The sequence below is a fragment of the Meriones unguiculatus genome, chromosome X (genome assembly GCF_030254825.1).
Source record: "Meriones unguiculatus strain TT.TT164.6M chromosome X, Bangor_MerUng_6.1, whole genome shotgun sequence".
NCBI classification, from domain to species: domain Eukaryota; kingdom Metazoa; phylum Chordata; class Mammalia; order Rodentia; family Muridae; genus Meriones; species Meriones unguiculatus.
In genome coordinates, this window is record NC_083369.1 from 94267151 (window position 1) to 94290067 (window position 22917).

The 22917-nt window shown below is 52.5% G+C and overlaps 1 protein-coding gene across 2 annotated transcripts in view; it reads right to left on the minus strand.

The window, feature by feature from the left end:
* Bcor (BCL6 corepressor) overlaps positions 1-20456 on the minus strand; it is a 117436-nt gene extending 96980 nt beyond the window's left edge. The window contains exon 1 of one of the 2 annotated variants that reach the window (XM_021643618.2): positions 20296-20456. The gene's annotated coding sequence lies outside the window, so the exon portion shown is untranslated. The remainder of the gene's footprint in view (positions 1-20295) is intronic. The other variant, XM_021643626.2, reaches the window with a different exon arrangement.
* Positions 20457-22917: the final 2461 nt, after the last annotated feature.

A 22917-nucleotide genomic window follows, 5' to 3' on the forward strand; every position in this document is an offset into this window, starting at 1 on the left:
TGGCAGATGAAGCCGGCAGCGCTCGGCTTCAAAGGGACCTGGCCGCTCCGCGAAGGGTTAACCCTTCAGCCCATAATCGCAGACACGCACACACACACACACACACTCACACGGGCTCACGGTGCGCCCTCCCCGCTCGCCGGAGCGCCGGCCAAGGCCCGCAGTGCACCCGGGGCTGGGGGAGTAGCTGGGGGGGGAGGGGCGGATTTAACCAGGCCGCTCGAGTGAGCCGGGGCCACCTCGCCGTCTGTCACTTAAATGATTGTCCTCCGCTCGACTCAGTGCGGTCAGTACGGGCTGTTAACAGGCAGTTGCAATCAGTTTCCGAAAGGTCAGCCAAGGTCCTCCGGCTCTCGCAGACGGAAGGCATTACGAAACCGCTTTTGTATCTGCAGGCACTTTAGAAAACGAAGTAAGGAGAGGCTCACCCCAGCGCCGCCGCCGCTGGGAGCCCTGAGAGGGTCGTGGGTGGCAGGGAGAGGGAGCCTGAACCCCCGCGGACTGGGCTGGGCAGCGAGGAAATCACCGGCCTAGTAACCTAGGCCTTTCGTGTTTCGATGGGGAAGCGGAAGGTGGGCAGGCAGCAAGGGAAAGAGAAATGAGAGGAAGTGGGAGAGACGTCTTAGTTCCCCTCCTCTCCCGGCCTGCGGCCCACACTGGGTCCTGTTCCGAGGTGGGTGGCCTTGGGGACGGAGAGACCCCCACTCTCTCCCAGACTCTCGCCACCACCTAGGTGGTGAGAGGGGCGGTAGGAGGGAAGACCCTTGTAAAAGCGAGCGAATCCCCGCGCAGTGTCTGAAGACGCTGCTGCTGCCGCCGCCGCTAGAAGTCGTCCATCAGCAACCAGTCCAACCTGCCAGTGATAATGTGCGATCAACACCAAATCACCCCCGCCAGGCGCGATCCATCATCGCAGCGCGCCGCAGGCCTGTGTGAGCCTGACACACGGCTGGAGGTGGGGAGGGGGCCGCAGAGCAGGAGGCGGTCACCCGCCAGACCCGAACTCTGAGCACCTCGCTGCCCCTCCTGGAGACATGCACCACGGGGGTTCATAACTCTCCAAGTTCCCCAGGTGCAGACACAGTAGCTCCTGAGTTCCTGGCACGGTCACTTAGAAGCCCGCGTGTCCTCCACACCCAGTTACCCTGGTCACACCCAGCAAAGCCATCCTTTTCTTGGCTTTGCCCTGCGTGTCCCCTCCCCCCCTCCTTCGAGAAAGCGTGGCTGGCGGGAAATTAATATTTAATATCGTGAAATTGATTAAAGGGCTGGAAACGGCGATGGGGTGGGGGAAGGGTAGGGTCTCGGAGCATAATTAAAGATCTGGGAGTGGTGGCCGCTTCTGGTCCGCCGGGGCCCCACAAGGCCTTTGTGAGGCCCAGGCGGGGTCGGATGGGAGTGAAACAGCAGTGGCCCGTGAGGCCCTAGGTTCTAGCCCCTCGCTGGGCGGGGGGTGGGGGTGGGTTGGGGTGGGGGTAGGGGTGGGGTGGTGGTGGCTGGGAAGTCTGGAGTAACTTAAGCTCACCTAGGGGTTACTCGGAGAACCGAGTCTCCCTTGCCTGCCTGCCTGCCTGCCTGTCTTCATCGTGGCCCCTTCGCTGCACTGGAGCCAAAGGATCAAATATTTCAGGTCTTAGACGTTTGCACGCTCCGGGGGGCCTTGACCTCCTGTTGCTGTCTTCACTCTGGGCCTGGTTTAGGAGGCCACCCTAGCTAAGCAAGGCTCTTCTGGAACTCTCAAGGAGCACTTGTGAAAGAAGGACTCGGGACCCCTAAGGCCCGGCTTGCCCGGGGCTCCCGCCTGGGTTCTCCCAGGTCCAGGCCCCACAGCCGAGCACTCACTCACGCCTGGGGCAGCTTAACTCGTTCAGCTGCGCTGCAGATGGGGCCTGCTGCTCCAGGCTGCCGTCTCCAGGGAGTCGTCACCGAAACCAGCTTGGCCGGCAGGCTGTCTAGATGTTTAAGGTTACAGCGCTTCCAGGGAGGGGCTGGGCTGGATAAAGGACTAGGGGTGGTGGTGCAGGTGAGGTGCCCCAGGCTCCTGGAGAGGCATTAGGTAGGTGCAAGGGCAGCTTGCAAATGTCTTGGCTCTGTGGAAGCTTTAGAAATAAGATGGTTGAGCCCAGCACTCAAGGAGGCAAAGGCAGATAGGTCTCTTTGAATTTGAGGCCAGCCTGGTCTACAGAGAGTTCCAGGGCAGCCAGAATCACATAGACTCTGTGTAAAGAAGCCTAAATAAATAAATAAATAAATAAATAAATAAATAAAAAGATCCAATAGTTGGTTCCAATGGCAGGATGAACCCAACTCAGAGGCCAGACCCTTGCGTTCCTGGGCTGCTTGGAACTTTCCTTTTTGCATATTATTTATTCGTTTGATTGATTTTTGTTGTTGTTTTGGCAAAACTACGTTTGAAAAGCATGAAAGGGAGAACTCACACTTGGAATACAACTGGTAGCATCATTGATCCTAATCGGGCAAGAGACCCCGACAGCCAGCCTGACTCCAGGCCCACTGAGGGGAAGGTCAGGAACAGAGAGGATTAGGCTTGGCTTTGGGTTTATGGCTGTACTTGAACAAAGAGCCGGGGGCTGCCTAAACTGGGGCAAAAGAGAGGTATAATTAAAGGGGGGAACTGCTGAAGAAGGAAAGAATAACCGGTGTGGCTGCTGGGGAGGTGGGCATTTTCCTTCAGAATAACAAACCAGTGCAAATCAGACCGACTTCCCGTCAGCAAAACAAACCCCCAAACCTCACACACAGCCTCTCTCTCCAGAGCTGATAATGCAACATGCAAACTTTAGACAAAACCTTGAGATGGTAGGAGATGTCTGCCAACAGTTCCCAAAAGGTAATAAGGAAGCTTTTCTGGGAACTTCTGGTTTTCCCCATTGAGATTCTACCTGTCTCAGTCCCTCACTGAAGGGGGTGGAGACCCGGACCTCTCAACCCTGCCTGAGATCACGCAGAATACAGCGCATTCATCAATGCCATTTCTAGTAATTCGGGCCTGAGGTTTCTGAGTGTCCTAGGAGGAAGGCAGCCTACACAGCGAGCACGGCGATGTCAGAGCAAACGGGGGTGGAGGGAGGCCTTACTCTATAGCTTTCACTAGACAATACTATAGATTTTTCAAGACATTTCTGATGACTTCAACAGCTCTGGGCTCTGTCCTACAAAGGGTACTGTCTGGTGGCAACGACTACGGTGGGACTGTGCTCCAGGGTTGGAGGAAATGCTCCGGGGTTTGAGACTCCCACCCGGCAGTCTCCTGCTGGTCCTAGCGTTCATCAGAAGCGCTGTTCCTAGCGTTCGGTCAAGCGTAACCCGGATTTCACTCCCTGTCCCGAGAGCCGGGTCCTACCTCCTACGTACAGGAGAGGACACACGGCCCGGGTGTAAGAAAATGTTCCAGTATGAAGGAACACAGTGAGACCGTCGGAGGGGGTGGAGGAACTGAGCCCCCGGAGTCGTTCCCGCCGGGGGCGCGGCTCCCCGCCCGAGGACAGCGCGCGGCGGCGGCGCCGGGCTAAGAGGCTGCGAGGCCACCTCTGGCGGGCGCCGGGGGCCCGCGTGGCCGCGCGCCCGCCGCCATCTTGACCGGGAGGCGCGGGCCGTGCTGCCCCCGGCGGTGGCTCCGCAGAGCCACAGGCTCGGTGGAAGGGACCTCCTCGCAGCCGTCCCCTTCCCCCCAAGCTGCTGGGGACCGCGAAGCCGGCGGCCTGCCTTCCCTTTGGAAGACCCCCCTCCCCACCGCGGCCCACGTGGACCCTCTCCCCGCGCGCGACCCAAGAGCGGCGACCCTCGGGGAGACCGTTGCTCGCGAGCTTCCCTCCCCGAGTCGCCGGTGCTGGGGTGGGGGTGGGGGGTTAATTCCGACTAAACCACCTCTTGTCCTCGGATCCCTGACATGGCCAGCACGTTTAGCAGCTCCGGGCACACACCAGGAACCTGGTCCTCGGTCCCCAACTGCAGTGTGCCCAGCCAGCTGCGAGGGAGGCGAGGCGGAGGCCTGTAGCACAGTCCCCAGCATTCAAGGGCTTTCCAAGGCACGCTCTCTCAGGACAAGAGAGGATTTGAAAGTAACCACGGCGTACAAGGGCCCTCGATTGTAGAAGGATGTAACTTTATGTGGCCGTTTTTTTTTTTTTTTTTTTTTTTTTTTTTTTTTTTTTTTTTTTTTTTAAGGTGTAAAATGAGTTGAAGGAAAACTTGCTAAGGACTTAGGGGAATACAGAAGAGCAAAGGTGAATTTTTAAAAAGACACCTTCGGTCGTCTAGCACTTTACGGTCTCAGTGGAAAGGCAGAATTGCAAATGTCTAGACACAAATAAAAGGAATGTGAAATCGACGTAAATCAAAGGCCTGGGGGAAGGATCCATTAAATTATTTTTAAAATCGCCTTTATTTCTAGAAGTGTAGATCAGTGCTGGGGTAAGATCAGGTGGGTAAGGATTTACTAAGAGTAATTGGGGTGATGGCACACTCCTTTAATCCCAGCACTTGGGAGGAAGAGGCAGGCAGATCTCTGTGAGTTCAAGGACAGCCTGGTCTACAGAGTGAGTTCCAGAGCTACACAGAGAAACCCTGACTCAAACAAACAAAATACACAGATAAATGCATAGATAGATATATAGCTGCATAGTTCCAAAATTCCAGAGAATAGTCATTACTCCAGAAGGGCTGCTGTTTAGGAAAAAGGACAAAAGTTTATTTAAACTAAGGGAAACACACACACAGAGAGAAATTCTGGATTCATTTCGAAGACCCTGGCATTAAGTGGGTGGTTAAGAAGCAATTTTCAACCAAAACATTACATTTGAAATCAGTAAAACTCCCCCTCCGTTTCATTAAGACTAAAAGTTTTAAGAAAATATAAAAGTAATGTGGGACACGGTGACACTTAGGAGGCTGAAGCTGAAAGGTCTTGACAAGTTTGAGATCAGTCTCATCTCTAAACTTAGTGCTAGAACAATGGAGAAGACAAAGATATGTACGGGTAGGGGTGTGATTTAACAAGAGGTGGCTGGAGATATAATCTGGCCCTTAGAGAAGTTGCTGCTCTTGCAGCAACAAAACAAAAAAAAATCAACAAAATAGAAAAACTCTGGATTCATTGCAAATCCCCTGACATTAAGTGGGTGTTAAAGAAGCAAGTTTCAACCAAAATGTTACATTTGAAATCAGTAAAACATCCCACCTTACTTTCAAGACAGGACACTTAGGTAAAGTGATATACCTACCCTTGCCCTCTCCCACCCTCCCTCCACCCCCAGCCTAGAATGCTTCCAGTGACTTAAGAACACCGAAGTCTGCAGATGAGAGATGACCAAACAAAGATCAAGCATAGGGACCTACTGCTCCATGGAGCTGGCCAACACTGATTTGGCCTGTACCCTTAAGCTGGTCTACTCTGCAGCTTTATGTCACCTTTTTGTTTTGAGAGACAGGGTTTCTCTGTGTAGCCTTGGCTGTCCTGGACTCACTTTATAGACCAGGCTGTCCTCGAATTCACAGAGATCCGCCTGCCTCTGCCTCCCTGAGCGCTGGGATTACAGGCTGTGGGCCACCACACCCAGCTTGTGTCATCTTTGATCAGAGACAGAGTGGGTTTCTCCCTTTGCTCACTATTTGCTAACTTTGTAAGAATTAGAAAAAGCTATGGCTGGTACCTGAATCCCAGCCCTCAATCTGCCTTGACTGTGGGTCACTGTGCAGTGCACAAACTATACAACCTGATAGGGTGACCCTGCCTGGAAAGCCAGCTACTTCAGGGGCTGGTGCCAAGTGCCGCTTAGTTCTGACACACAACGTTCCTGCTAAATCTGAATTTCTTTGGTTTCCAAGATAAGAACTAGCCCAGGCAGATCCTGGTCACTTTAAGGGCACTGTAGCAAACCAGATACAAACTGGCAAGCACTGGTGACAAGGAAGGTCAGAGTTCACCATAGGCTTCTCTACTCAGCACAGACTTTAGCTTCCACTGTGATCTAAAATGCAATCAGCAAAGCACACCCTCAAAACCTCGCTGAAAATGTTATCTTTATCAGGATGAGAGAGATGGTGCAGTGGTTAAGAGCACTGGCTATCCTTCTAGAGGGCCTGGGTTCGGTGCCCAGTACCCATGTGGCTGCTCTCAACAATCCTCTTCAGTTCCAGGGTCCCCAACACCCCTCTCATGGATTATGCAGGCACTAGGCACACACATGGTACACAGACACATATGCAGGCAAAAGACTCATACACATGAAAAAATTTAATGACACCTTCACTAGGGAAGGAGAAAGCAGCTGAGAGAAACTACTGGATGTTTCAAAGGGGGGAAATTATTTTGATTTCAGATTTAGGGAAGGTGTGTCATCTTAAGAGAACCAGAGAAAATAATAACCACAAATTCTAAAGCCAGACAAAATCATGTTTTTCCACCACATTTTTATCTCTGTCTCCTAGTCAGGGCCACAATGAAACAGCAGATCAAAGGCAGAGGCAAATACAATTATGCTGCCTGTGAAACCCCTAGCATGAAATTACAAGTCAAACTCTCCATTCAGGGGTTAGAGACAAGGATAATGGGAACCTGGGGCCCTGGAGATGTACCCAACCCCTTTCAGTCATAACAGTATCCATGCTGAGTATTTAAAACCACACCAGAGTTGGGGGCACAAACATAAAGTATTCAAGTAATTTCTCATTTTTTTCCCCTCCGCTTACCTTAGGAAATGTGCTGGCTGTATCCTAGCTTTGTACCACAAAGATAACAGTATATTGAGGTGTGGGGTGACAGTGTTGCCTGGAAGAATGGAGGACTACTGCTGCACACTGTACCCCAAATGGCAGGTGAAAGATAACAGCAGACATGGGCAGTCTCATCCATTACCTAGTTCCCTTTCAATGCTGAGATGCCAAAAAGCTGTCTGACCTAACACTCAATTCTTCCTCGGTCCTTCCCATGCTTGGCAGACGCACAGGGAGAGCTGTCTTTTGATATTTTCTATTTTTCATAAAATCCATATTTGCCTTATAGCTGTATTTCTTTTTACCCTGGCCTAATTTTAACTCCCTGCTTCCTCCTGCCCCCGTATAATTTATGAGGCCTCTGGAGGGTGTAAGTATCTATTAGAACGTAGACTATTCTGTTTAGAGCCACTGCTAATTAAGCTTAGCTCTCAAGGGTGCCTGCAGTGACATCCCCCTTTCCCCCATGGTCACAAGTTCTTTGTCACTCTTCCTGAGGGGTACAGTTTCTGTCCCTCCCTCTTGAATTTTCATGGGCTATGACCCCAAAAGGCAACTAGTGACTATGACACAGCATTGACTTCTGAGGGCAGGTCAACTTTCAGCCTTATTTGCTGATTCTGCTCAGGGATTCGGTCCTACCCACTCACTTAGGTCACCATCCTAGGAGGAGGCTCGGCCTCAAGGGGAGCCTTGAGTTTTTGCTATGGGATGTAGCTCAGGACCCAGCCAATAGCTAGACAGGAGGGGGAGGTGAAGATGCCCTCATATGATTCCAGACTCCCAGCTGTTTTAGTCTTTCCATCAAAATCTGTGAGCAGAATTAAATTGCTTCTGTGTTCAGAACCTTCCCTGCGACTGACGTCGCGGGGAGCTCCATTTCACAGTGCCTTGCTAAATCTGTGCAGAAAGGGGGGATAGATTAGGGTAAAAGGTGCCTGCCACCTAACCTAAAGTTCATTGCCTTGACCATAGTAGGAGAGAGCCAACCCCCAGCAGGTTGTCCGCTGACCTGCACTCGAGCGTGTATGTGTGCCCGAGCACACATACGCACACAGCAGATAAAACTATAAAAAGCAATAGGGCCAGTGAGAGAGCTCTGCACATCAGAGCACTGGCCATGCAAGCTTGCCGATCCAGGTGTGATCCTTAGAACTCACAATGGATCCTTAGAACACAGCCCAAAGCTGTCCTCAGTCTTCCATATGTCCACACACACACTAAGAATGCAATCTTAAGAAGCGCTCCTGGCATGTAGCTCAGGGATAGGGTGCTTGCCTAGCATGGACAAAGCCTCAGCTGCCATCTCTAGCACTGTAAAAGAGACCAGGAAGGCACAGATCTAAAAGGGGGGGGTGAGATGTGAGGTTGCAAATCCTCCACTTTTAATACCACAAAGGTCAGTGCATGCCTTTAATCTCAGCACTTGGGAGTCAGAGGCAGGTGGACCACTGTGAATTTGAGGCCAGCCCGGTCTACACAGAGTTCCAGGACAGCCAGGGCAACACAGTAAAACCTTATTTTAACACAACCATTACCACACCACCAAAGGAGAGAGACTGTATGTGTGTCTGTGCACACGCATGTGAGAACACACACACACACACTCATGCCTCACAAGTACCCTGATTCCAGACATATGCCCTCCTAGTTCAGCTCGCCCCCAGAGGATAGTGACCTATGTCTTCCTGAGAGTGGATTGCATACTCCTTCTCCCCATGAAAGAAAGAGCTTCAGCAAAGACCATGTTGTCCCCTCCTGACCTACACTGGCTGCCCAGGCAGGCGACAGAGAGCAAGCACTTCCACTACTGGTTTGGCTTCTCTGCCTATTCCTTCCCCCCCAAACTTCTCTTGTCCTGTGTTGGATGAAGACGCCTGTCTCAGTGGTTCTGAGATGAATAGGGATGGCAGGGGAGCCAGCTTAAGCTCTTTCCCTCCTTGCTGCAGTTCATAGCCTCAGAATACACAGAAATGCCCAGTGACCTGAAGGCCCACCTGTCATTCTAGCCTCCAGCTGGCTAGTGAGACTAGCCATACTCCCAAGTTCTGGGCTTAATGGACCCTTGCCAGTGAATGAGGTAGAAGGGCAGTACACATAGAAGAAAATGGGGTGGGGGCACGCAAGCAAACTGGGGATGGAGCTCATAGTAGACCATTTGCCTAACTTGCATCAAGCTGCCCCCCCCAATCACTACAAAAGAAAGGGATGAGGAGGTTCCTGCCAAGCACTCACAGGGCTCTGATGGGGATGGGGTCGAGGAGGCTATCAGGAGCGGGAAGCTGTGGAACAAGCCAGAATTGAGAACAACAGTAAAGAGAAGCAGGCAGCAGCCAGCCCTTCCCTGCCCAGTGCTAGGGAATGGACTTGTCAGAGATAGACAAGCAGAGGGCAAGCCCTCCCCCTCCAATTGCTCACAGCTTTAGTACTGCCTGCCTTTGGCTCTAATCCACACTTTGGGGGTGGGGGATAAAGTCTCATATTGGAGCTCACTCTATAACCCAGGCTAGAGCATCTAGTGCTGGGATTACATCGGATACCACCGTACTCAGCGATTACACATTTGGAAGCAATTCCTCCGCCCCCACCCCCGCCACCGAGAATCCTCCTCCTATCTTCTTTTTCCCCCTTTCTTTTGGTGGTGCTAGGTATAGAACAGCAACCCTCCTCCCCCTCCCCCAACCTCATGAGTGGGCACCAAAGCACTAGCTACTAGTGCTACTAATGCAATTCTTTCTTCAAATTCAAACCCCCAAGCTAGCACAACTTAGACTCAGGGAGGGGCTATAACCCCTGCCCCACCCCCACAGTCCCAGTCCTTCCTTTCCTTCTTAAAGAACAAAGGCAGGATATTTGCTGAGAGTTTACTATGACTTCCCTAGAACTTTCTGCATAATTACTTCATCTGATGTTTACCTGACCTTGTCAACATAGGCATTCTCATGCCCATTTTACAGATGAGGAAACCGAGGTCCCAGGAGAAAAAAAAATTACCTTTGGGTCAGAGCTGTTAAGTCTAGATTTAGCTTGCTCCAGAGCTTTTCCATCACAGGTCAAATCGCCCATACATTTGAATGGCTTACTTTTATCAGGGCCTACAGATAAATAAAGCAGTTGCTGCCCTTGAACAATTGGGGTGTTTAGTAGGAAGCAGTGGCATAGGGAGATAGTCTGAGTACCCAGGGAACTGTTCTAAATACCTCCACCTTATTTTTAAGCCACTCATTCCTTCCCTCCTATGCCTTTTTTTTTTCCTACGGGGTCTGTAGCCACACACCTAGCAGCGACCTTGGCACCCCAACTGCCTTGATTGGGTACTTCCTCGGCCTCAGAGGTAGGTATCAGGAGAAGTCCAGACTCCGGCAACCTCGGGCTGACTTACTTGAGAAATGGGCTCAGGGGCCCCACCACCAGGCAAGCTGATAGGCCCTCTCAAGGTTTTCATTGCAGCCTGTTAAAGGGCTCCGGGCTTCCTCTGATGAAAGGCGTTTAAGTGCATCTGGTTATGATTACAGGGGAGGAGAAAGCCAGGCAGTCTCTGGGGGGGCTTTGGACCAGTCATCTGGCGCAGCCTTCCTCCCAGCAGAGCTGGCTGCTGGGGAGGCCAGGAGGCCAGGTGTGGGGGCAGGCAGGAAGCAGAGGCAGTCAAGACCCTCCAACTCTCCAAGGCGCCTGACCCAGGCCCTGGCTCCATCAGGCGGGATTCCCAGAAACAGTACGGTGACTCACAGATGCCAGGCTCTTTTGAGAAAGTCAAGTTCACTGTGGCTGCTGCCCACCTCTACTAACAGCCCTTTAACTGATTTCTACTCACTTCAATAGCGGCCCAAGAGGCCTGGACCCCTCGGCTCCTCTCCCTCCAAAGCCTCAAGATCCATACCGAGGAGTTCTAAAAGCGATTAAAAAAAAGAAGGCAAGGTGGAAAGAAAACATCCTAAGGAAAAATACACACTTTCAAAAAGTTAAAAAAACAAAAAACAAACAAATACCTCAACATTTTTTCTCCTTTTCAGCTAGCCTGATATCACTTTCTTTTTTTTTCTTTTTTCTTTTTTTTTTTTTTTGCCCTTATATTGTTATTATCCTTTATTCCTTTATTACAATATATTCACTTTGTATCCTGGCTGTGGCCCCCTCCCTTGCTCCCTCCCAATCCCACCCTCCCTCGCTCTTCTCCCCCTATGTCCCTCCCCTAGTCCACTGATAGGGGAGGTCCTCCTGCCCTTCTATTTGACCCCTGGCCACAGAGGAAGACAATGCAACCAGTCCTGATATCATTTTCAATAAAACAAAAGGCTAGACATTAAAAATGTTCCCTCTCACTGTAACGGACAACCATGCTCAAGGAAAGGAAGATATTAATATAAATAGGTGGTCTCAAGCTGCAGTGGGCCCCGCACCTGTCTCTATGTGGGCATAAAAAAAGCTCTTGGGGGTGAGGTGGGGATCGGATGGGTTAAGAACCAGCTCAGTCCTACAAACGAAAAACGCATTTTCTTCTTCCCGCCCTGATTTCATCCTGCTGCGTGTTATTATTGTCGAGTCTCTTCGCACCACCGTTTCTAAAAAGAAAACCCGTGGGTCTGCACGGCCCTCTGCCGCCTGCTCGGCTTTTATTGTGCACGCAGCCGGGTCTGCGTGGATCCAGCACGTCGTGACCGTCTTGCGGGCACTCGCGGACACCCTCGGAATGGCATTTCGGATCCGAGCTAGGAGCATTGTCTCAGAGGCCACACACACACACACACACACACACACACACACACACTCACACACTAGAGGGTTGCAGACCCCTTAGCCGGCCCTCCTCGCAACCCATAATTAAAGATGACCTTTGAGAAAGGCAATTAAAATATGGTAATGATCGACGCGCTTTCTTGTTTCCAAAAAGGCAAATACGCAGGTGCTGGTTGCAGCCTGCTCCACCTGGCCGGGCCGCGGAGACTCCTGTGGCTCATGAATGAACTCTTTCTCCAGAGAAGCTTCTGCTCCCAGCTACCTACGCGAGCGAGGGTTCCAAGCTCCCCCCGCCACTACTTTCTCTTCCCCTCCTCCACCCACCCTGTGGCAGCCTGGAGCTTGCTGACGGCAGCGGGGCTTTGTCATCGCAACGCACACACAGACACGCACACGCACGCACCGGGGCACCGCGGGACCGCGGCGGCCGCTGTGTTGTGTCCTTTCTAGCCGCGTTCTTCTCCCCGCCCCCTCTCTTAAGGAGCTGCTCGGGGAGCCTTTCTTTCCGTCCTGTCCGTGGGCCGTGCTTGGCAACCAAGAGCTGGGGGTGGGTGGGGCGGGGAGCTCCCCTCGGGGTGCGGGATGGGCAAAGGGGACACTGAGCCAAACGAGAGGGCAGGATACGCGGACACCACGGCTTTGTTTGGCCCCTTGCTCCTGCCCGGAGGTCGGCAGAGCCCCCGCCACGCTTAAGGCCCACTGACGACGAACGGGCGCGTTGGAGAACACCAGCACTTCCCCAAAGAGGACTGTGATTTACCCTACCGAATTCACTCCGGGTTTGGGCTGGGTGGGTTACACGGCCCCCGCGGGGTCTCCCTATCCAGAAGTGTTTCTCCCCACCCCGAAAACTGCCATATCATAATGGTGGCTCCTGTTGCTTGAGGCCTTGGGCTTGCTTGGGCTTCCTTGCGCACCCCGCTTCTAAGCTGCGCAGAGAGCGGGAGAGGGACCCGGGGACCGCGAATCCCTGGAGACTGCCTGGAGGAGACACCGCATCGGGCCTTCTTCCCGTTCCTCCTGGCTGCCTTCCGGGACCACGAGCACGGAGCCAAGGCGGCCTCTCGCCTTTCATTACCGGGCCTACGAAAGCAGCAGCCCAGGCAAATATGTAGCTATTAAAATTAATCGCCCTGCGTTGTCAGCTGAACATAATGCAAATTATTTATGGGCTGTCTGCGCAATATTTATCATCATGCAGGCTCCAGGCGCTTAGTGCCTTCTGGCCTACCCCGCCCGCCCTGGCCCGCGGAGGCCGAAGATGAATGCAGGCTGCAGCGGCCCTAGGGGAGGTCTGGGTACCCGAATGGGCTTCCCAGGACCAGGTTGTGTAGCAGTCTGAGTTCCAGGCCCAGGGATTCACTTTACTTCCTGTAGCTCATTGTTATTTTTTTTCTGGGGGGTGGGCTACCACGTGCAAAATTCAGGGGCCTGCGAAACTAGGGGGTGCAAACCGCTTGAGACAATTCTGAATCAGACAGACAAGGCCAGAATCCGAGCGGCGACGCAGGCAGATCGTCGACTGCCTAAGAGAATCTTAATGTGGCTCAAATCCGTGGCCCAATTCTGCTGAACTGGGCTTGCACCAGGAGAAACTATGGGTACTGGATGTGCCCAACAAATCCGGGCTCAATTGGAACAGGAATTCAGTATCCTATGAGCCTCAAAACTTGTTTGGTGACCGCAGATAACAGATTAACTGCTAATTGTTGAAATCCGCCGAGCGTTTGGTTTATCACTGCTGGGGGCCCCTAGGTATTCGTTGCACTTTTTAATATGTAAAAGCAGCCTTGCTTACTACCTCCTAAACGGCTTTTGTTTCTCTTTCAAACACAGTGTTTTCGAAAACAGCAGCAACACGCCACCCCACCCCCTCTCCAACCTCGCCTTCTGGTTTAAAAAACACAACACAAAACAAAAACCAGGAGGAAAAAAAATAATCTATAAGACAATCCCCCCCCTACTGGTCGGCGCTGACGTTCGGGGCTTTTTTACGCAGATCGAGTCGCCCAGGGCTGCCGAGGTAAACATGCTTTCTGAAACGCCGCTAAAATGAATCACGAAAAGAGCTGAGACCGCCAGGCAGAGGAGGTCTGGAGAGCCAGCGTGGGCGTCCGGGCGGGAAGGGCTTAGGGCGAAGGGCGGTGAAGTGGAGGCTGGTTAGCCCTAGCCAGAGGTCGCAGAGGCAAAGGAAGTGAGAGAAAGGCCTGTGGGGCCCCAAGCGGAGCCTCCTCTCCACTCCTATCCCTACCCCCAAACCCTCGCCAAATTTGAGAGGCTGAATTAAAGCTGGCCCTGGGTCTTCGTGCCCTGTGCACCTGGCCACCACCCTGGGCCAGTCAGGTTGCTTGAATCCTTCAGGGAAGATTACAGGGTACTCCTCGCCTCCTAGGTTTGAGTAGCTCTAGGCCTTCAGGAAACACAAGTAGGCCTGAGTGTTTCTTTTGATATTCATTTTAACCAAGTCATCGCCTTGCTTCCTGGTCTTCACCCAGCATAGCTACATCACCTTGCAATTAGCTTTCAAATCTGTCAAGACCTACTTCCGGGGCCCTGTGTGCTCTGTGTGTGTGTGTGTGTGTGTGTGTGTGTGTGTATGTGGTGGGTGGGCTATCTACTGGCATCTGCTCTCCAGACCCACATTAGGGGACAAGGCCAGGAAGCTACTTTGAATTTATATCCTTCCGGTTTTCGTCTTACAATGGGGTTTAATACATCTTAAAGGATTTTTCTTTCTCATTAACCTCGAATTTTAACGGAGACTTTTTCTTAGAACATTCCAAAGATTCTCCCATTCTTCAAAAACTTAATTTGTAGTGGTCTGAAAAGGGGGGGGGGGTGTCAAAATATGAAGATGCTTTAGGAGTCATCGTATCTTCCATATTCTTGCAGGGACTTGGGGGCGGGCTTAATTCTACTGTTTCAATCAAGAACAACAACAACAACAACAAAAAAAAAACTGGTTTCTTCATGTGTAGGAGAGAGAACACTGACCACAGTGAAATGGACTGGCCAAACTGCATTTGTAAAGCGCTTTAACACTTCCATCCTCTTAAACCTACCTCATGGGGACAGAAGGACTGTTGATTCCTATTTTACAGATGAGGAGGCTGCCTCGACCAGCCCCCAAGTTTCAGACTGTTTGTCTTTTTATCATTGAAGTGCCGTCAGAAACCAGGTGCAGCCAGTCTGCTCGCGTTGATTACCTAGCCTACGCCAGGTCAGTGCCATTTGGTAAAATGCTGCGCTGTTTCTGCGGGAATCTGCCTACCGTTTCCCTGCCTGAGGTGGTTCCCTTCACAGCCGAAAAAAACTCATGAATTGTCTGTTTATTCATTTCTCACCCAGCCACCCAGTCAATTCCCACTCCAGGCCACAGAGGACTATTTTAAGGTGTTTCTACAGACATACCCTCTGGACCCCCCCCCCCCCGCCCAGTGTTTTATGGACCTGTGAGTCCAGTTAATCCCAGGAGGCAAAGAAGGATTAGTCCGGGGTGTGGGTGTGGGTTGGTGACTGTGGCAATCTGTTGCCCCCTCCCCTTGAAACTCGAGATTTTGAGTCATCGAAGGTAGGGGCAGAGGCCCTTCAAGCCTTAGCGAGGTGTGCAAGGGTTGAGGCAGGCACATTCTGGGACCACGGTGAACTTGGTAAGCACAGTGGAGAGCGCAGTTGTGTGAGCCAGCTCCCCCCACCTCCACCCCTAGGTTTTTATCTTTTTAGCCTGTGGAAAGCCAGAGAGACGCAACGCCGGAAGGAGCCTGAAAGAAACACTTAATCACCAGCGACTTGCTACTCGGCACGCGAAGATGGCAGCGGCTCCCCTGGGTTTCAAGGTTCCAAGAAAGGTGTTCTGCCTTGAGGCTCTAGGGCTGCCGCGCTCCCTCCCTTGCCTAGACGGCCTCTCCTGAATTCCCCAAACCACTAAAGGCCCCCAAAGTGCGCCTAGGCCGCTCATCCTCTCCTGGGCATTCAGGGATGGCATGCTGTGGTCAACAGAAACTGTTCAGGGGCAGACCTACTAGCCTTCGTGAGAGATGGGATTTACTCCCCGACCCCACCCCCCAATCCAGACACAGGCCCTACTGCTGGGTCTATTTTTACTCCAGGGTCACTCCGAAGCACGAATAGAATAGATCCTCACTAGCAGCTGCCACTTCTCGGGGTGGGGGGTGGTGGAGAGGAGGGACAGACAAGGGAATCCGTAGGCCTTGCTGTGCGCCCCAGGCTTTAGCAGCGTGTGCACATACGCGGGCTAGGGGAAAGGGCAGCACAGCCTCCCCCACCTGGACTCTTCCAAGCAAATACTGGCCTTGAGCTATCGAAGCACCAGAGCGAGCCAGGAAGAGGAAGGGAAAGTGGAGGCCCGGAGCGAGCTTGGAAAGCGTGTTCGTGCGCGCTGGAGAGGGAGTAGGGGCTGAGGGAGCTGGTGGTAGCCAGCTGAATTGAAAGCGAACAGCCGGAACCAGCAGTCCCAACCTGAACTGACTGAACTGGGCTCTCCAACTCCAGGCAATGGAGCTTAGCCCAGGGCTAGTGCCTCAAGTGGAGAGAGGGGGGGGGGAGGCTTCAGGAGGCACCACTAAGCAGCTAGCCAGACCCACCAGAGGAGCCCAGGGGCGCACCGGGAGCCAGGGGACCTGCACAAACCAGCCACCACCGCGGGTGGCCGGGTGGCCGTTTAGCTAAGCTGCACAGGACCACAGGCGATGGGTGATAAGGAGTTTCTAAGCAATCGGCTATCCCCAGGCCCTAGTCACCTCCGGCTGACATGACCGCCGGATGCTACGCGGCTAGGTGGGCTAGGGGCCTTTACACTACCTCCCTTGGCCCTTTCTGTACTGCGGGGTCACAGTAAAATTTTTTAAAAATTTTTATCGTACTCTGGAACTTTCCTTTGCAAAAATAACAGCCCAAAACGCCAGGCGTCTGAAGCCACATTTTACTTTAGAGGGTTGGGGTCCAGACACTCCCTTTGAAATACCCTTTAAATAAATCACATAGGCTACAGTGTGGGAGAGGCCACAGGGCCCTCTTTCTGGTCAATCCAAGACCTATTTTGGGGCAAGCTAGCCACTTAACAGTACTGAACCTCTGTGTTCTCACTGAGGCAAGGAAAGCGGTCTGAGTGTGCACCTCATTGTAGAGTTGCTCTGAGAAACTGCTTCCACTAATAAGTGCTTAGACAGCTGCAGTGTTACACGTGTACTTGTTAGGATTTGATATTCCTTTCCTACGGGTAAGGAGGGGGTAAGAAACTTGATAAAAGTTCCCCCAGGTCTATTCGGAGTTATGTTTGGACAAAGTGGAGACTGCATTGTTTTTGTGTACAGGAAACTTCAGGCAAAATGTCCTCCAAGTATCTCTTGACACGGTAACCTTAAAGGCCTGAACTGGTGGTGTGGAAGAGTGACTCCCCCACCTCACCTCGACCCCACCCCTCACAAGGTCTCACTCTGTCATCTCAGATGGGTCTGGAGTTTAAGACAATCCTCTGCCTCAATGTCCTGAGTGCTAGGATTCCAAGGATGAGCTCTAGGCCTCGTGACAGCGTTCTTTAATGGCATTCATTTAAGTCTGGATTAATGTCAGGTTCCAACCAGGGATCAGACACAGCGTATTCACACTCTCCCTGCAGTCTTAGGGAACACAGCACCGGTCTTCCGGCCCACCTTTTTTCCAAGGTGATTCAAGGACAAGGCTACCTTGTCCTCAGAGAGGCTTGGGTTAAAAGTCAAGTCCTCTGCCAGTGGTGGACCACATTTTCCTAGCACCCAAATGTAAGTAATGTTTATGTGAGCAAGATTGGCCACATTCCTACTTAAGAAAAGTTCTCTTTACTATGTCCGATAGGATAGGGAGATGTGTCGGGGTTGGGGGCAACAAAGAAGGGCTTGAAGGATCCATTACAACTCATAACATGAGGTTTCCTTTTTCCTTCTCCAAGACAAGGGATTTCTCAGACTTGGTTACCAGCGGTAGACTTATCACTTAAAAGTGCTGACGATAGGCTCTTAGATCCTTATCTGAGCTGTGTGTGAGTGCCAGGCTGCCAGCCCCCAGACAAAGAACACAGACGTCTCTAAAGTTTGCTTCCTGGGGGCTTGGGTCACCTCAGGGACTTGCCCTGTACAGTCTCCAAGCCCCCACAAGCTGTGGCCGACCTGCCTCTGTAACAATTCCTCAGACCCAAATCAGAATTCCAGTTCTCGAGCGCCACCCGGAGAGCTCACATTTCCCAGCCTCTGAGGCCGCGTGGTGCGGTGCGCAAGTGAGAGTCCGAGGGCGGTGGCGGCGGGAGCGGCACAGCACTGTGGCCTCCTTCTGCTCCCATCCTGCAGCGTGTGGGCAGGAGAAGAAAGAAAGGCAAGAGGTCTGTAAAAGCTAAGCACAAACACCCTGAAGCCAGAGCGAGCAAGGGAGAACAAGCAGCGTCAAATAGAAACTACAACAAAAATAGTCTCTCCGAGTTCATTCATTAAAGGTTCCCCAAAATGGAGCGCAACGGGGTCCCCTCTACTTCAGGACACATGGTCCGTACCAAGATAAGGGGGTTCGGCTCAGACCCTCCAGAAGGCATGTTTCACGATAAGTAAACAGGAAGGTTCTCCTCTACAGATTAACCTGTTCTCGTCCTATTTTTAACCGACTCAGTGTATTTGATTGTGGGGGAGGGGGTCTAGCTTGAAATACACCCCGTGTGTCAGTATTTAACTGGGATAAGTTCCCTTAGCTGTCTGACCACATTTGTTTGGTTCCAGTGAGAATCCACGTTTTCTAGCCTCAAGAGGGGCAGGCGGCCCTCGCGGTTCCTCCCTCGGCAGTTTCCTGGCGAGGCGCCCATCCTCCCCTAGCACCGGGAACAGAGAGAGCCGCATTAATACTCCCGGGCAGCCTGTTCTGACCTATACTGTCATTTTTTCCATCGGTCAGGATCAGGCTGGGGTGGGGGGGTAGCGCTCCTCCGAGGGGCTTTGCACGGATCGTTGGGTTTTCCCCGGCGAACTTAACACGGAGGCAAAGGGGGCAGATGGAAACCAGGCCTCGGCTGGCCGGGCGCGCGTAAGCGCCGCACTCGGCAGCTCGACGCAAAGCCAGGGCTGGATTTTCGAGGCCCGGGCTCGGCGGCTTCCCCGGGCCAGAGAAATCCTCTCGCCCCATCCTCTTCGCTAAACACGTTCTCCTAATTCAGCCCCCCGGAGACGGCAGCTGTGCGGCGAGAGGGGAGGATGGGAGGGGGGGAAAACGACCCACAACTTTCCCACCAGAAAAGTGTGTGTGGCGAACGGGAGCGATGAAGGCTCACCCCGATTCCATGCACGTAGCGGCACAGCATCTAATCAGTGTCACTGCCAGAAATACGCTTCCGCGGAGGGCGACACCCCCGCCCCTTCCAACCTGCTGGGAGGGGGGGTGCAAATGGCGTCTCCTGTCGTCCCAGACTTTGCTCAGCAGCCGCTGCCGCCGCGACCATGCGCATACGATGCAGCGAACTGAAGTGCAGCGTCTGGAACAGGAACACGCTGGGGCCCACGGTGTCCCTTGAGCTCCAGGGTCAGAGTTAAAGGAAATAGTGCACCAGTCCGAGCTTCGAGGCTATTCCTTCCTCCCTCACCTCCGGAAGAGCCACCCTTCCTCAACTGGGCTGTGTGGGGAGGAGTACAGGAAACTTTGCAAGACAACTGCTCTGCGCCTTCCCGAGAGGAACCGGGGGTGGCTTTCTCATCTCAGGCCAGCCCACACTACCACCACTCTTTCCAGGCCTCAGACCAGAGCATCGTGGACCCCCCACACACACACACACCCAGAGAGGGGAATATATTCCAGGGCACTGGCGAATGAGGGCAACATCAAAGTGGAGAGTTCCCAAGGGTTCTGGCAGGTGGCCAAGTTTGTGTCCTTAACCCTCCCACGCAAGAGTATTACGCGCCACTCTGTGCAAGTCTGAGGCCCAGTCCACCGGCCGCGAAGCCATCCCTGTTCTTCAATGGTGTAGGTGGTTTCTTTCCAGTTCTTCGCTCCCCTAAGGAGGACAAGAGTAGCTCTCCTCTCTTCCCCGGGGGGTTGGGGGTGGGAGAGGGTGTGAATTCGTGCGCGCCACCGACTCACACCCCCTTAAGTCACCTCTGTCGTCCTACCCCCTCCTTCCCCGACCCCGGGAGCCCTGCAGGGCGCACCCTCCCCCCATGCGTATTTGGGCGCCCTTGGGACTCAGACAGGGATGGCGGTTCCGGCCGTTCCGGGATTTGCCTGAGAGAAGAAAACAAGGCCGATGACTGCAAGAGCGGCGCCTCCCCGTTCGGGTCTCAGACACTCAGGCGATCTCCGAGTGGATCTCGCCCTGGCTAGGAGGGGGAAGCCCCGCTGGGGTCCCTCTGCACGTCTTTCCCCACCCCACCCCCCACCAACTGCCCCCGGCCATCGTCCTCCTCCCTCCCGCCCGCCCGCGCCGCACCACGAGGAGCTCGGAGCGCCCCTGCTCCCACCCTACTCCTCCTGAACGAGAGAGCCTCCCGAGCCCGATGCTTCGGGTTCCCCTCGCTCCCGGGAGCCCCGGCTCCTCGGCTTCCACTTTGGGCGCCGAGAGCCGCGGCCCCGCTCCGCCCTCGCCCCGGCCGGGCCCTTGTCTCAGCCCGGCTTCCCCGCCAGCTGCACGGCCACCGCCGCACGTGACCCGCCCCCGTCGCGGCTTCCGCTGAGCTGCCTGTTCCCCAGCACAAACAATTTTTGGCTCTGACGCGGGGTCTCTCGGGCCCCTAGCGTCTTCTCCTCCCCGCCCCCCTCCCCCTTTCCGGGTACGAGAACTCAAAACAACTCGCTGACCTTCGGGTGGACTAGCTCCGACTTCCACCGACTCCGGCATTCCTTTCAAACCCAGCAGCTTCGGCTTCTAAGATTTCACTCCACGCCTGCCTGGGGGGAGGGGGTGTCTCAAATCGAAAGAGCCACTTCACGCTCTTTCCCTTCCTCCGAAGTGAGTTTTTAGACTCTCCAGCGGCCCTAGGGAAAGTAGAGTAGCCGCGCTCAAAAGACCCCTCCCTCTGGCGCCCTGCACACTCCGCCTTGTCTACGGTGACCCGATTTCCAGGGTCAGCGGCAGAGGGCCCGGCCAGCTTCTGAAATACCGCCAAGCAGTGGTCTGTGGACGGGAGTACAGGGGTGAGGTAACTGTGCTAATACTGATGGGTCTCGCTCTCAGGCTCTGTGCAAGGGCCTTGCTTGGCAGAGCAGGAAACTGAGGCACGTGAAAGTAGTTATGCTGCTGGTTTCAGTTACCCTGCAAGTTATGTGAGAACCGGGACCCAGGTCTCTCAAAGTCCAGGCTGCTTAAACAGCCTGTAGCAGCAGTCACCTTGTTATCCGAAGTACAGACTCATCTTGAAAACTTAGTGCACACTTGACGCCTATATATTTGCTTGGAGCATTGTGATTAGCATAGAGTAGGCACTCAGTAAGGATTAAGAGAATGGGTGTCTGAATGAATGATTGACAAACTCACTGATGGCAAGTGATTTTACAGAAAGCACTAACCATTGTTCTTCCTAAGAGGATTGTCTTGGTTGAATAAAACCTATAGTTCACACACACACACACCCTTTCTTATTTTCCTTTTTCCTTTCTTTCTTCTTTTCTTCTTCTTCTTCTTTTTTTTTTTTTAATGTTTCCAGGTAACAGGAAATCTTATTCCAAAATATATTCAACTCCCATCCCTATCCTTGCCTCCCCCACCCCTACCCTAGTCAATCATCCTGGCAAGCAAATGGCTGTACATTACGAAAGCTGCTGCTGCTGCTGCTGCTTGCTATCAAGCTACGCTTGCGCACACACACACACACACCTTATTATTTGCTGTATAGATTTTCCATGTTGAGGGACAGGCTGAACAAGGTTCAGACTTTCTTTCTAGTAGGATGGAGCTGGAAAATCTACCTAAGTGCTTCAGTTCTATGGCTTTTGTTGTTGTTGTTGTTTTGTTTTGTTTTATGAGGCCATCTCACTTTGTAGCCTCAGACTGGTCTGGAACTCACAACAACACTACTGCCTCATTGTCCTGAGCAATGTGCAATGTGTTTCTTTTGTTTTAAGATTAATCTCATTCTTTTTAATCATGTGTACGTGTGTCTCTGTGTGTTTGTGTTATATGCACATGAGTGCTGGTGACCTCAGAGGTCAGAGGAGTCGTCAGATCCCTCGGAGCAGAAGTTATAGGTATTTGTGAGCCTTTCAATATGGGTGCTGAAAATTGAACTCAGGCCCTCATGCTGATGAGCACTTAATTGCGGAGCCATCTCTCTAGCCTATAGCTATTGTATTTTATTCATCCAGGGACCACACTACACAGCTTGCTTCAGAGCTGCAGTCCTCACCAGGTCACAACTTCAGGAAGGCAGCCATCCACATTTAACAAACAGCACTGCAGTGCTAGTCTGTGAGATGACATCTGTGATCTGGAGAGCTGCCACGGGTCCTCTATGCTTTCCTATTCCTTCCAGTGACCCAAGACAGGATGTGATTCCAAAACATTCTCATATTTAGATAGTGCAACAGAACGCATCACAGCCCTAAATCTAAGCAGTTAACCCTTCCATTCCTCAATCGGTAACCAGGAAATAAGAGTAGGTTTCACTTCTGGTTACCTGAAAGAAAATCTTCTTTATTTAGTCTTATCCTGCAGCATGTGTAAAACACAGCAGGGAATGGGAAAGACGCCTGCTCTGTTTCTGATTATTACTGTAATCCTGCCTCCTCCCCCGCATCTCGCCCTCCCTTTCCACCCCTCCCTCTCTTTCTGACAGTTGTCTATTTTGGCTCATGTTCCTATGATTATTGACCGAAAAATGAAAATGTGTATTTTCTCTCTAAGTTACAACCCAATCTGGATTCCAAGGCTGGGGTTCTGGCTGCCTCTTTTACAGTCTGGTCTGGAATGGCCAAGAGGACCCTGTAACCTCACTCTAAGGCCTATCCAGCAATGGAAGTACCCAAAAATTTCCAAAGGAGTTTACCGGCTGATAGGAGTTGCAAACATTCATCCCTTGAGCAAAACGGACGCTGGTGAGCACTGAACCGGAGGTTCGAGATGCTAATTTGATTTATTATCTGCCTGGGGAGGAGAAAGGCTCATAAAAGTGTTCTAGGCTGGTCATTCTGAATCTGAGCGTTTATTTATCTGCAAAGCTGCCGAATGTCCCTGCAGGAAGTCTCTGCCTCAGCAACCCCTGACTGCACAGACAAAAGTCTCCCCTGCACACAGGGCTGCTTTGATTGTTTCCAACAGCTTTGTGCTTTCACTGGGGGAAGAGGAGAGTCACAGAGGCAGTTTTCTTCCTCTTTTCTCACGCTGCAGAGGAAGTGATGTTGTGGAAACAGTGGGCATTGACTTGGCCAGCAAAGCAGCCAGGAGTTAGGAAAAGCTCCAAGCAAGGTGGTGACACGCCTATAGCT